Genomic DNA, 13,384 nt, shown 5'->3' on the forward strand with positions numbered 1-13,384 from the left:
AGCAGCAAGTGCTAATATAGAAGCTACAGTAAATTATCCAGAAGATCTAGCTAAGATAATTAATGAAGGTGGCTACATTAAGCAACATATTTTCAATTTTAGATGAAACAGCCAAATATTGGAAGAAGATGCCATCTAGGATTTTCATAGCTATGTAGGAGAAGTCAATGCCTAGTTTTAAAGTGTCAAAGGATAGGCTGACTCTCTTGTTGGGGGCTAATGTAGCTGATGACTTTAAGTTGAAGCCATTGCTCATTGACCATTCTGAAAATCCTAGGGCCCTGAAGAGTTATGCTAGATCTACACTGCCTGTGCAGTATAAATGGAACAACAAAGCCTGGATGGCAGCACATCTTTTTACAACATGGGTTTGCCCATGTTGAGTCTTTCCATATAGAAAAAAATGATTCCTTTCAAAATATTAATGCTCGTTGACAATGTACCTGGTCATCCAAGAGCTCTGATGAAGTAGAAGGAGACTGATGTTTTTTTCCCTTTTTTTCCTTATTAAATTTTTTTTAACGTTTATTTATTATTAAGAGACAGAGACAGAGCATGAGCATGGGAAGGACAGAGAGAGAGGAGGAGACACAGAATCCGAAGCAGGCTCCAGGCTCTGAGCTGTTAGCACAGAGCCCCATGTGGGGCTTGAACTCACAAACCGTGAAATCATGACCTGAGCCAAAGTCTGACACTTAACCAACTGAGCTACACAGGCGCCCCCTTTCCCCCCCTTTTTAAATGTTTATTTATTTTTGAGAGACAGAGAGACAGAGAATGAACAAGCAGGGAAGGAACACAGAGAGAGGGAGACACAGAATCTGAAGCAGGCTCCAGGCTCTGAGCTGTCAGCACAGAGCCCGACAGAGGGCTTGAACCCACGAACCATGAGATCATGACCTGAGCCGAAGTCAGTTGCTTAACTGACTGAGCCACCCAGGTGCCCCTTTTTTCCCTTTTTAAAAAAAGTTTATTTATTTATTTTGAGAGAGAGAAAGAGAGAAAGCATGAGAGAGAGAGAGAGAACATGTGTGGAGGAGTGGCACAGAAAGAGGGAGAGAGAGAATCTCAAGCAGGCTCTTGCTGTCAGCACAGAGCCCATGCCGTCAGGATAGAGCTTGAAACAGGACCTGATCTCATGAACTGTGAGATCATGACTTGAGCCAAAATCAAGAGTCAGACGCTTAACTGATTGAGCCACCAGGCGCCTCAAGATTGATGTTGTTTTTATGCCTAACAACATTCATTCTGGAGCCCATGGAACAAGGAGTAACTTTGACTTTGCATTATTTATTATTATAATGATTATTATTATAGTTATTATTTGAGATATACATTTCATAAGGCTATAGTTGCTATAGCTAATTATTCTTCTGATGGATCTGGGCACAGTAAACTGAAAACCTTCTGGAAATGAGTCACCATTCTAGATCCCATGAAAAACATTCTTTTGTTAAGTTTTATTTATTTTGAGAGAGAGAGAGAGAGAAAGAGAGAGCACAAGCCAGTGGGGCAGGGCAGAGAGAGTGGGAGAGAGAGAGAATCCTGAGCAGGTTCCACAATGTCAGCACAGAGATGTGGGGCTCAAACCCATGAACCATGAGATCATGACCTGAGCTGAAATCAAGAGTCTGATGCTTAACCCACTGAGCACTCAGGTGTCCCTAAAAACATTCCAGATTCATGGGAAGAAGTAAAAATATCAACACAAACAGGAGTTTGGAAGAAGTTGATTCCGAACGTCATGGATGACTTTGAGGGGTTCAAAAGTTCAGTAGAGGAAGTAACTGTAGATGTGGTAGAAATAGAAAAAGAACCAGAATGGGGAGTAGAGCCTGAAGATGTGACTGAATTGGTGGAATATCATGATAAACTAAATGGATGAAGAGTTGCTTCTTATGGATGAACAGAGAAAGTGGTTTCTTGAAATGGAATCTACTTCTGGTGAAGGTGCTGTGAAGATTATTGAAACAAAAATAAAGGATTTAGAATATTACATAAGCTTAGTTGATAAAGCAATGGCAGGGTTTGAGAAGATAGGCTTCAATTTTGAAAGAAGTTCTACTGTGGGTAGAATGTAGCGAACTTCATTGTGGTCCTTTTTTTTTTTTTTAACATTTATTTATTTATTTTTGAGAGGGAGAGAGAAAGAGAGCAAGGAAGGGAGGGGCAGAGAGAGAGGGAGACAGAGAATCCCAAGCAGGCTCTGTGCTGAGTACAGAGCCTAACATGGGGCTTGGACTCACAAACCATGAGATACTGACCTGAGCCAAAACCAAGCGTCAGATGCTTAAATGACTGAGCCACACAGGTGCCCCCATTGTTGTCTTATTTTAATCATTTTACTGCAGTGGTCTGGAACTGAACCTGCAATATCTCCAAAGTATGCCTGTACTATTTACCAGATTTATTTTTCCTGAATTGAATGTATAATTCCTGATAATTAATTTTGCTCTTCAGATTAAAAATTTTTTTTATTTAACGTTTATTCATTTTTGAGAGGCAGAGAGAGACAGAGCATGAGCGGGAAAGGGGTAGAGACAGGGAGACACAGAATCTGAAACAGGCTCCAGGCTCTGAGCTGTTAGCACAGAGCCCAACGTGGGGCTCGAACTCACAAACTGAGAGATCTTGACCTGAGCCGAAGTCAGATGCTCAACTGACTGAGCCATCCAGGTGCCCCATCTCTTCAGATATTTTTATTTTTAAAGTAATCAATTACTGGGGAGGGGGGGAATCTACACCCATTTTATGTACAAGGTCCTATAAGCCTCAGGGCTCTTACACATCAAAGAAAGAGTGTGTTTTTTCTTTCAGTAGAGAGTAAAGTTGCTTGCATCTACCGTGAGTAATCTACACCTCCTTGGGAAGCTAAAATGTGCCATGATATCAAAGAGATGTATTCCTTTAAGCCCTCACATTGTTTGGATTTTGCCAATACTCCTTTATTCTGCATTGGCACTGATACTCCTGCTGTGTTTTTTTTTTTTTTTTAAATTTAATGTTTTTTAATTTATTTTGAGCAGGGGGAGCAGCAGAGATAGAGGGAGAGAGGGAATCTCAAGCAGGCTCTGCACTGTCAGCACAGAGCCTGACACAGGGCTCACTTTCAGGAACCATGAGATCCAGCCAAAATCAAGAGTCAGATGCTCAACCGACTGAGCCACCCAGGCGCCCTGAGACTCCTGTTCTTTTATCATGAATAAAGACTGTCACTATAAAAATCATATTAGGTATTTCTAGGTACAACTTGAATATCAAATATTTTAGAGGGCAGAACTGGAATAATTAAAAATTAAAAAAACAAAACAATCATGTAGTCATATGTGAAATTCATAATTTGAAAAATATGGATTTATTGTAATTATATTCATTAAAGAGTTAGGCAGCATTATTTTAGTCCAAATCATTATTCTTTTGAAATATTTGTATGAAATCTTAGATATCTGAGTATCACAGGATTCCTTTTTGGATGTAATTTGCTTACCTTAATGTAGTGTAATGTTACACTATTGCATTCACCTGATTCTCTGGAAATGTGTCTGTGAAATGTGTCTGTTGTACAAGTTACAGGACACCAGGCCTTTCTGAGATTTTGGCATAAAGCCAAAAATACACTTTTACTTCTGTTTCAATGCTGTATTTTGGAATTAAAGTAATATTCAAAAAATGATAGTTGTTCACAAGATACAAAGTGCAATAGGACTTTTTAAGTGAACAGTATGTAAGGTGTTTAGTACAGAAATACATGTGAATATTAGAAAAACAGGCAAGTAGAAAGGGCTATAACTAACTTTGCTTCTACTCTTTAGAAACAATTGCTGTATAGGAGGGGCCACGTCCAACTGCACCAACCAAGCCATAGAGGACCACTACAAGTGTTGTGTTTAGTGTATGGACTATAAAGTGCTTAATAGTTAAAAATTTTTTTATGTTTTTATTTTTATTTTTTTTTTATTTTTGAGAGAGTGCAAGCAGAAGAGAAGAGAGAGAGAGAGAAAAAAAGAGAGAGAGAGAGCCAGAATCTGAAGCAGGCTCCAGGCTCTGAGCTGTCTGTGCAGAGCCTGACGTGGGGTTTGAACTCATGGACTGTGAGATCACGACCTGAGCTAAAGTTGGATGCTTAACCGACTGAGTCACCCAGGCACCCTGTAAAGTGCTTCATAGTTTTGAGTTCTAGGGGAAAATTTCATTTGGATATAATTTCATTCGGATTTCACCCTGTTTGCTGGTCCATCTATTCATTTCTTTTTCTTTTCTTATTCTTGGATACAGAAAGAGAAATACTTTTTATTTTGTTTTTATATAAAAATTAAAAAAATTTACTATATTTTTATTTTTTTGTAAATTTTTTATTCTATTTTACTTTCTTCATTTCATTTTATTGTATTTTATTGTACACATTTAATTTTTAAATGTTTTCTTACTTTTTTTCTTTTCTGTTCTTTCCTTTTTTCTCTATTCTATCAAGTTTCTTTCAACAACCAGACCAAAACACACCTAGAATCTAGCTTTCTTTGATTTTTTTTGTTTTTAATTTTTAATTTTTAGTTTTTATTTTATTTTTTTCTTCCTCCAAAATGACAAAATGAAGGAATTCGCCCCAAAAGAAAGAATAGAGACAATTGCTGTACAAACTTTAGTTTTAAATCTCCCTCTCTCCATATGAATAGATATGAATATAGATATCTATTGAGATATAGCTATAATACTTGAGATCCCAGTGTCCATGCTTTACTGCTTTTTTACTTAGTAATAACATGTCAGGAACATTGTTCTGTGTCTACAACCTTATTTCTAATGCTGTATTTATTGTGTGGATTTAACAAATTAATTAAATAAATTTCTTAATTTTACACAATTTCCCATGAAATGGAAACTTACTAAAACAAGTCCTAGACAGGGGCACCTGGGTGGCTCAGTCGGTTGAACGACTGACTTCAGCTCGGGTCATGATCTCACAGTATGTGAGTTCAAGCCCCACATTGGGCTCTTGCTGACAGCTCAGAACCTGGAGCCAGCTTCAGATTCTGTGTGTCCCTCTCTCTCTGCCCCTCCCCCACTCACACTCTGTCTGTCTCTCAAAACTAAAAATAAAAACATAAAAAAAAATTTAAAATAAAAAAAAACAAGTCCTAGACATCTTGAACTTTGATTATTGGATTGTGTGAGCACAAATGAGGGATTAAAAAGTGTGGAGAAAAAAAAGGGTTCAGGGATGAATTGTGGTTGCCTGTATGCAAGATATGGTAGAAAATAAATTACGTTCAACTTTTAGGTTAAAGTGTGATGACAGTAATAATAATATAAAATGGGATACAGTCTTCTTCACCACTAATACAGATTTAAGGAAAGTGACCCAAAGACTCTTGCCAGAAAGCTGAAATTCTCAATTGGACAGGATTCTGAAACATACCTGCTGTGTATATTTGGTAATGTGGAGCTATTAACCATTCTAAACTTGATGCTTAAACTTGAAAAGGTTGTGTTAGGACCAAAGAATAAAGATAAGATTTTAAAAGTTGTTCAATATTGAAACTATATAATCGTATGGAATTATTGACAAATATCTGGTTCATACCATAGCAATTGTGGTATGGCATAAGTCAATGGTAAAATGCTTTTTTTTCATTCTGAACTTCTGTACTCATTGAAGGATATTATTTTTCTCAAGATAATAATTTCCAGTTTTAACAAATATCCTACATTTGCTATTTTAATAACACATTTTGAAATGACTGGATTTAAGTATACTGTGAAATATTTCCCCATCTAAAGGTGTATGGATTCTTCTTGCATGTTCTTTATGAGTGTGTGTGAATGTGTGTGTATGTGTGTGTGTATAACCCTTCCACCTATTTAGCTGGTACTATATATACATTTTTCAACTTGTTGCTTTAGTATAAATATAAACAGAACATGGTCATTTTTCTGCAGAGTCTTATCATTTATGCACTAAGGTTATAGTCATGTGGATATAACAAAACACTAATAAAAAGCAGTTTATAATGGAGAAAAATTTAAGAAAGTGTTCTGGAAGTATTGATGGGATAAGATGAATTTAGTTTTGATTAAGAAAGATTTCTTGGATAAGTCAAGATTTGAGCTATAAAGGAAGAATAAGACTCTAGTAACAGATAAAAGAAGTATCAGGAGAGGTTTTATAGCATAAGATTAAGAGTGAGGATGTTGGATTTAGACAGACTTGGTTCAGATTTGGGCTTTTTCTGTTCTGATCATGGTCCAAGTCCATAAATTCTCAAAATGTCAGTCTCTTTATCTAAAGAATAGAAGAATAGTACTAATACTATCTAACTTATAGGATTTGGGGAAGATTAGTGGGATAACATTTGTGCCAGACAAACATTTGGGAAATTTCAACAATGACTATTACTACAATCCAAACTCCAGCACCTAGGATGCAGGGCTTGGAACATTATAGGTCTTCAGTGAATACGTGGAAGAAATGAAAGCAAGGTCAACTTGGACAAAGATATAGAGGTGTGTATGCTAGGCAAGCTAGGAAAATGGTGACAAAGTTTGTGGGATTGTTCATTAGGCAATCAGTGATAGGTGTTGATCAGATGGGTTTGCTTCTATGAGTGGGTGGCACCAAGAAAGATAATGAGGGCATGAGCTAGGACAATACCAGTGAAGTCAGATGGAGCGCATAGATATGAGACTGTAGAACATTTAAAGAATTTTATATAGTTTGATGTAGTGTGAGGGAGGGGAAAGTATGAAAATGGCTCTGATGTTCATAGGAGAAACATTACAAAGGGTGGACTCAATACATGTGGTTTAAATATCATAGGTAGATAGATAGATAGATAGATAGATAGATAGATAGATAGATAGATAGATAAATGTCATAGTTTTATACTCTTATGGGGCAATCTTTTTACCACAGAATAATGGTACTAACACTGATTTTAAAGACAGAAAACTTATGCTTATTACTTGGCTCTTCTAGTTAACATAGGTGTTATTTTATGGAAGTTATAAACCTCTTAAAACCCCAGTTTCTTAATTTTAAAATAACGATGATCATTTTCATAAAATTTGTGTGGGTGTTTTTGTTTTCATTTTTGTTTTTTTGTAAACAGTGAAATGCTTCACAGAATTAGAGTTAATGCTTTTGCTTGACTTCGGTCCAGAGATTTTTGAAACAAGGTGAAAACTAGAGGAAGATTTGGGAATATATAATGACAGTTGGTTTATCAATAGAAGTTGTTAGAAGAAAAAAAAGGATAAAAGATCTATGTATTACATCTACATTTTGATGATGAAGCAAATCCAGAGACTAAATGGAGGAGAGATCAGAAAGTAGGGAGATAGTAAGCTCCACTAGGGCAGAGACATTACCTGTTTTTCTTTTTTCTTTTTGCTACTGTATTTCTAATATCTAGAATAGTGCTAGGCATATAGTGAGGCCTCAGTAAAGACTCACTATAAAAATAAACAAACAAAAGCCAGGGGATTGCAGATTTTGGAATACCAAGAAAGAATGCTTAGTTTGTACACTAAAAAGAAGTTAAACAATATAGTCACTTTAATTGGAGATTAAAACACTGATGATCTTTCAATACATCAATTTTAATTAGCTTAAGGCAGAAGGAAGTATAGAAAGAGATGAGACAGAATAAACAAGTACTGTCTAATCATCTACCAAATTTGTAGGAAATGGAAAGTGACTACTAGTATCGTTACCTTGGAAGAGCAGAGAGTGTTAGCACTGTGCTCTTATTCTCTATAGTTCTCCTGGGTGAGAGGATTAATTCCTATGTCCTTAATGGATGTCTATTGGAATGTGACTACAAAGTCTTTTTCTCCAGCTTAAAAATTTCCTCTGAGGTTCAGACCTATATGTCTAGTCACCTATTCTTATATATTCTATTTGGATTTCATCTTATAAAATCACAAACTCAAGTGTAAAAACCTGTTTTCTTCCCCCAAATCACTCCTTTTTATATATTTTCTTTTGCCGTGACTGGCACCCTGATCCACCTGTTACCTGAGTCAGAAAGTTAGCACTTCCCACCCTACTAAAACACCTAACCATTCACTTGGTTTTGAGGGACGGAATCCCACACAATGTAGTGTTAAAACCTTTTGGGGCTTATTGTAAGAACAGAGAGGGTTTTTTTTTTTAAATATGGAAGATTAACAAGAATTCAAATGTTTTATCAGAAATAAGATATTTAAGAAAGGATAGCTGGTGCTTTAAGATGACTGAACAATTTGAAGGCAAGGACTCTATTAATCTTTGTACACTATTATTTCCCCAGTGCCTAACACAATGCCTGGCATAAAGGAAGGGCTCATTGAATTACATTAGGAATCAGAAGACACTTGGTGATCATGGAATGGGAGGAAAAGAAAGTAAATAGACCAATGAAACAACTAACTGAACCTATAGCAAAAAGAAGAACTATACCATAAGAGCTAGGTGTCCCATTGACCAAAATCCTAGTATCTAGAAGACAGAATACTGATGCTGATACAGAATGGAAAACTGATCTGATACTTATTAGATTTGTCTCTGGCTTGCTTTTTTCCCCATTTATCCACCAACCTAGATGGGTAAACCTAATCATTTTCACTTTTCCATTTTCTGGTTCATCTTCTCCTATAACTTACACTAATGATATCTGATAATTGATGAGTGTTCTGGGAGGTGTCTTGCATACTGTCAGCCCCTCACTGGCACATCCTCTGCCCAGAGGCAAGCTCCACATAGAGCTTTACATTACACCATTCCCCTGCCACCCGCCCTTGTAAGAAATAGCTAAAACAGCAGTGGAGAGTGAGAGATTTATAGCTTTAAAAATTTTACCAGAAAATGAGAAAGATTAAAAACAAACCAGTTAAGTGTTCAACTCATGAAGTTAGAAATAGAGAGATATAGTAAACTTGAATATGCAAGAAGGAAATAAATAATAAAGGGCAGAGATCCATGAAATACAGTACAAAAATAACACCAGCAAGAACAACAGTGAAGATTAACTAAATCCAAAACAGGTTTTTGAAATGATTAATAAGATATGAAGACCTCTGGCTAGACTGATACAGGAAAAAAAGAGGAAAGAAAGAAAATGACATGCAAATAAAATACAGAATGAAAAGGGAAAAGTTATAATCCCAACAAATTAAAAATTAAAGAACATTAAAATAGCTATATTCCAATTTAAAATCCAATATAAAACATACTTAAATATTTCATACTGGATTTTAAATATAATATTTAAATATTGGATTTCAAATATATATTTGAAAAAACATAGAAGGGCACACAAGTAGAAGAAATAAAAACTGAATAAACTAATAAACCTATAACAAAATTGAAATGGTATTCAAAGACTCCTGGACCAAAACTGTACCAATCTTCCAAGAAGCTGTTAATTCCAAACTTATAATTTTTTTTTTGAAAATATAAAAAGTAGAAAAATCTGCCAAATCTATTTTATATACTTACTCAGCTTGATTCTAAAATTGGGTAATGACAGATGTCCACTTTACTTACAAATACAGATACAAAACTCCTTAATAAAACATTAGCCATCTGAACTCAAAAGTATATAAAAATAATACATTATTAAGCAAAATTTATCTAGGAACACATGAATGTCTCAACATACAAAAAACCTAAAAATTTAATTTACCCATTACTTGATAAAATGTAACAAATCACAGTAATCTTAAAATTGCAGAAAGACATATTGATAAATTCTATTATAATATCCTTAAAAGACAAGGAATAGAAAACGATTTTTAAAGTTTATTTATTTATTTTGAGAGAGACAGAGAGAGAGTGTGAGCAAAGGAAGGGCAGAGAGAGAGGGAGAGAGAAAATCCCAAGCAGGTTCTGCACTGACAGTGGGGCTCAGTCCTATGAACCATGAGATCATGGTCTGAGCTGAAATCAAGAGTTAGTCACTCAACCTACTGAACCACCTATGTGCCCCAAAGAGAATTTTTTTTTTAATTTGGAGAGGTTATATACCAAATTCTTATTGTAAGCATACTTGATGGAAAAAATAAACATATTCTTTTAAAAATCAGGAACAAAATGAAAATTCCTATTATAACTGTTGCTACTTAAACAATATTGGATACTCTGACAAATACCATAAATAAAGCAAAAGCAAAATAAATTAGTTAAAAGATTGGTAGGAGAGAAATGCATCTGTCATCATTTAGAGAAATTATGATTATCTACTGTATTATTTCCTTAGGGCTGGCAAAACTATACAAACTGGGTGGCTTAAAATAGCAGAAACTTATTCTATTACAGTTCAGCAGTCCAGAAATCCAAAATCAAGTCCAAAATCAATAACATGGTTCTCTCTAGATAATTTGAGGGAGAATCTGTTCCATGTCTCTCTCCTAGCTTCTGGTGACTGCCAGAAATCCCTGACATACCTGGGCTTATAGCTGCATTGCTCCAATTTTGGTTTCCATGGCCTTTTTCTTCATCAGCACGTATTCACATGGCCTTCATATAACAACACTAGTCATTGGATTTGGGGCACATTTGAATCCAGTATGACCTCTTTTAATTAATGTAAAGACCCTATTTCTAAATAAGGTCTTATGATTCTGGATAGACATAAATTTTGGGGGGATACTATTTAATGCACTACATCCGTGTAGAATAAATACTCCAACAAAATCACAAGGTAAAATCAGAATGAATATGAAATTTCAGCAAGATTGTCAATATTTAACAATCAATAAATCAACATAATCATAAACATAAATCAACATTTAACCATCAATAACATTTCTCTACACTGTATCTAGAAAACAAAATCACAGATAAAATATTCACAACAGAAACAAAATCCATAAAGTTTATAGGAATAAATATATCAAGAAATACACAAGACATCTATGAAGGGGATTTAAATGTAGTATTAAACTATATTAAAAAGACCTGAATAAAAAGAAGTTTTTTATATCCTTAGTGGGGTGGCTCAATATTAGAAAGATACATATTTTCTTGTTAAAGTATACATTGAATGCAATCCTAATCAAAATTGATCTTTTTTTTTTTGAGGAACAAAATAATCATATTCTCAAATTTACATGCAACAATAAGATTTAGGAATAAGAAAGCCAACTGTGAAAGAGAAAAGGGAAGGGGTACTGCATGTTTTACATAGCCAAATAAAAAGATAAGCATCAAGCATATTAGATTGTATACCTATGAAAAATGAGGGCAATAGGAACGGAAACTAAAGCTAATAAATACAGCAAGAATAAAGAGGGACCTTGCTCAGACGAATGTATAAATGAGCTGAGGCTTAAACAAATTACTTGGTAAGCATGGAGTCAGAACAATGGCATGTTTAAAATGAATTCAATCTCCATAAAAGGGATAATATTTTTAATATTTCTATATATTAGATGTTTGTGTACTAAGTCTGTATGTCTATACAATCTTTTTTCTTTCTTTCTTTCTTTCTTTCTTTCTTTCTTTCTTTCTTTCTTTCTTTCTTTCTTTCTTTCCTTCTTTCTTTCTTTTCTTTCTTTCTTTCTTTCTTTCTTTCTTTCTTTCTTTCTTTCTTTCTTTCTTTCTTTCTTTCTCTTTCTCCTTCCTTCCTTCCTTCCTTCCTTCCTTCCTTCCTTCCTTCCTTCCTTCCTTCCTTCCTTCCCTCCTTCCTTCCCCCTTTCCCTTCCCTTATCTATCTATCTATCTATCTATCTATCTATCTATCTATCTAATAATCATCTATTTATACTCCAAGAACCACAGAATCCCTACATGAAGAGTATTCTTCTTTCATATTTAATAGATGAATAACTGTTGCTCAAGGAAATCTTGTGTCTTTCTCCTTCACCTTAATGCAATCATACTTCTGCTTCCTTTATTCTTCTGTAGTTCTTAGTTATCTTATCTGGTGGATATTTTTCAGTCCAACTGTTACTAGGTATATTTGTACTCTTTTGTCTCTCCTTTCCCCCTCTAATTGCTTGCTCTTTGACACCATGAACTCCTAGTTTTCCTCACTGCTCTCTGAGTGTTGCTTACTCGTTTCTCTTGGGGACATCCCCTGCTATTCCTTTACCTTAACTGTTAGCATTATTTCCTCTTTTCTCACTCTTAATGTTCTCCTTTTGGACTTGAACATACACTCCTGAAGTACTAGTTCTTGGCAAGATATAGAGATCTGGTAGTTATACTTCTCAGAGGCTCTGTTCTTTCTCGCTTTCCTAACATTGTTTATCCTCTCTCAGCATGTAATGCCCTTCCCTTCAAAACCCTTTGCTCAGTGTTCCTTCCCTTCTTCACTCTATGCACACTCTTTGCTCCTGGCTCCTGGTTCAAAGTGAGAATTCCATAAATATAAGTCAAATGAAGGAAGGGAAGAAAAACAAGGAGAGGAGAAAGGAAGGGAGGTTGTCCTAGCTGACCACACAGGTAGGATATGGCAGAATTCAAGTTGAAATCTAAATATTTCAACTGCAACGATTGCTGTCTCCAGTATGTTATTTGTTTTCTAGTCCAAACAGCGAGGTCTGCATAAGCCATTTATGGGTCTGGGTGGGGGGTGATGTGGGCTGACTCCTTATTTCCACATATGCCTAATGTAGTATATCTGTGTATGTCTGGAACATAATATATTACTGACGACCTTATTCTGAAAGTCTGAGACTAATTCTGACTTGAAATAAACTTATCAATTGAATCCATTGGGCACCTCAACAAATTATGTTGGCTGTATCTCTTAATCCCAGCAAACATGTCTTCTTAGTGATTATAGCCAGACTGATTATCTTTTTATGCTTCAAAATAGTCACTTAGCTCCTCTTTTCACATTGCTTCACTGCACAAATATGGTACACTTGCTAAGTGCTAGGGAGGTGCTGAGCACTGGGGATACCACAGGGAACAAAACAGACCAGGTGTCACCACAAGCTAACATTGGGGGTTCAGGGATTCAGAAAACAAATTAAAAATACAATAGAATATTGGATGATAGTAACTGCCATGGAGAAAAATAGACCAGAAGAGTGGATAGAGAATGAAAGTAGAAGCAAGAGACTGCTATTTTAGATGGAATGGTGGGAAGATTTCTCTGAAGATAGCATTTGAAATGAGACCTGAGGGAAGAGAGAAGGTGAGCCCTGTGGCTCTCTTCATGTAGAAGTAGCAAGTGCAGATAGGAGTTTGGTTGGTATGTTTGAAAATCTGGAGGAAGGCCAGGGTGATTGGAATGAAGTGAGCAAAGAAAAGCAGCAGAAGAGAGGTGCCTGGGTGGCTCAGACAGTTAAGTGTTCAGCTTTTGGCTCAGGTCATGATCTTACGGTTCATGGGTTCGAGCCCCATGTTGGGCTCTGTGCTGACAGCTCAGAGCCTGGAGCCTGCTTCAGATTGCTA

Source organism: Felis catus, chromosome F2, assembly GCF_018350175.1.
Source record: "Felis catus isolate Fca126 chromosome F2, F.catus_Fca126_mat1.0, whole genome shotgun sequence".
Lineage (NCBI taxonomy): Eukaryota > Metazoa > Chordata > Mammalia > Carnivora > Felidae > Felis > Felis catus.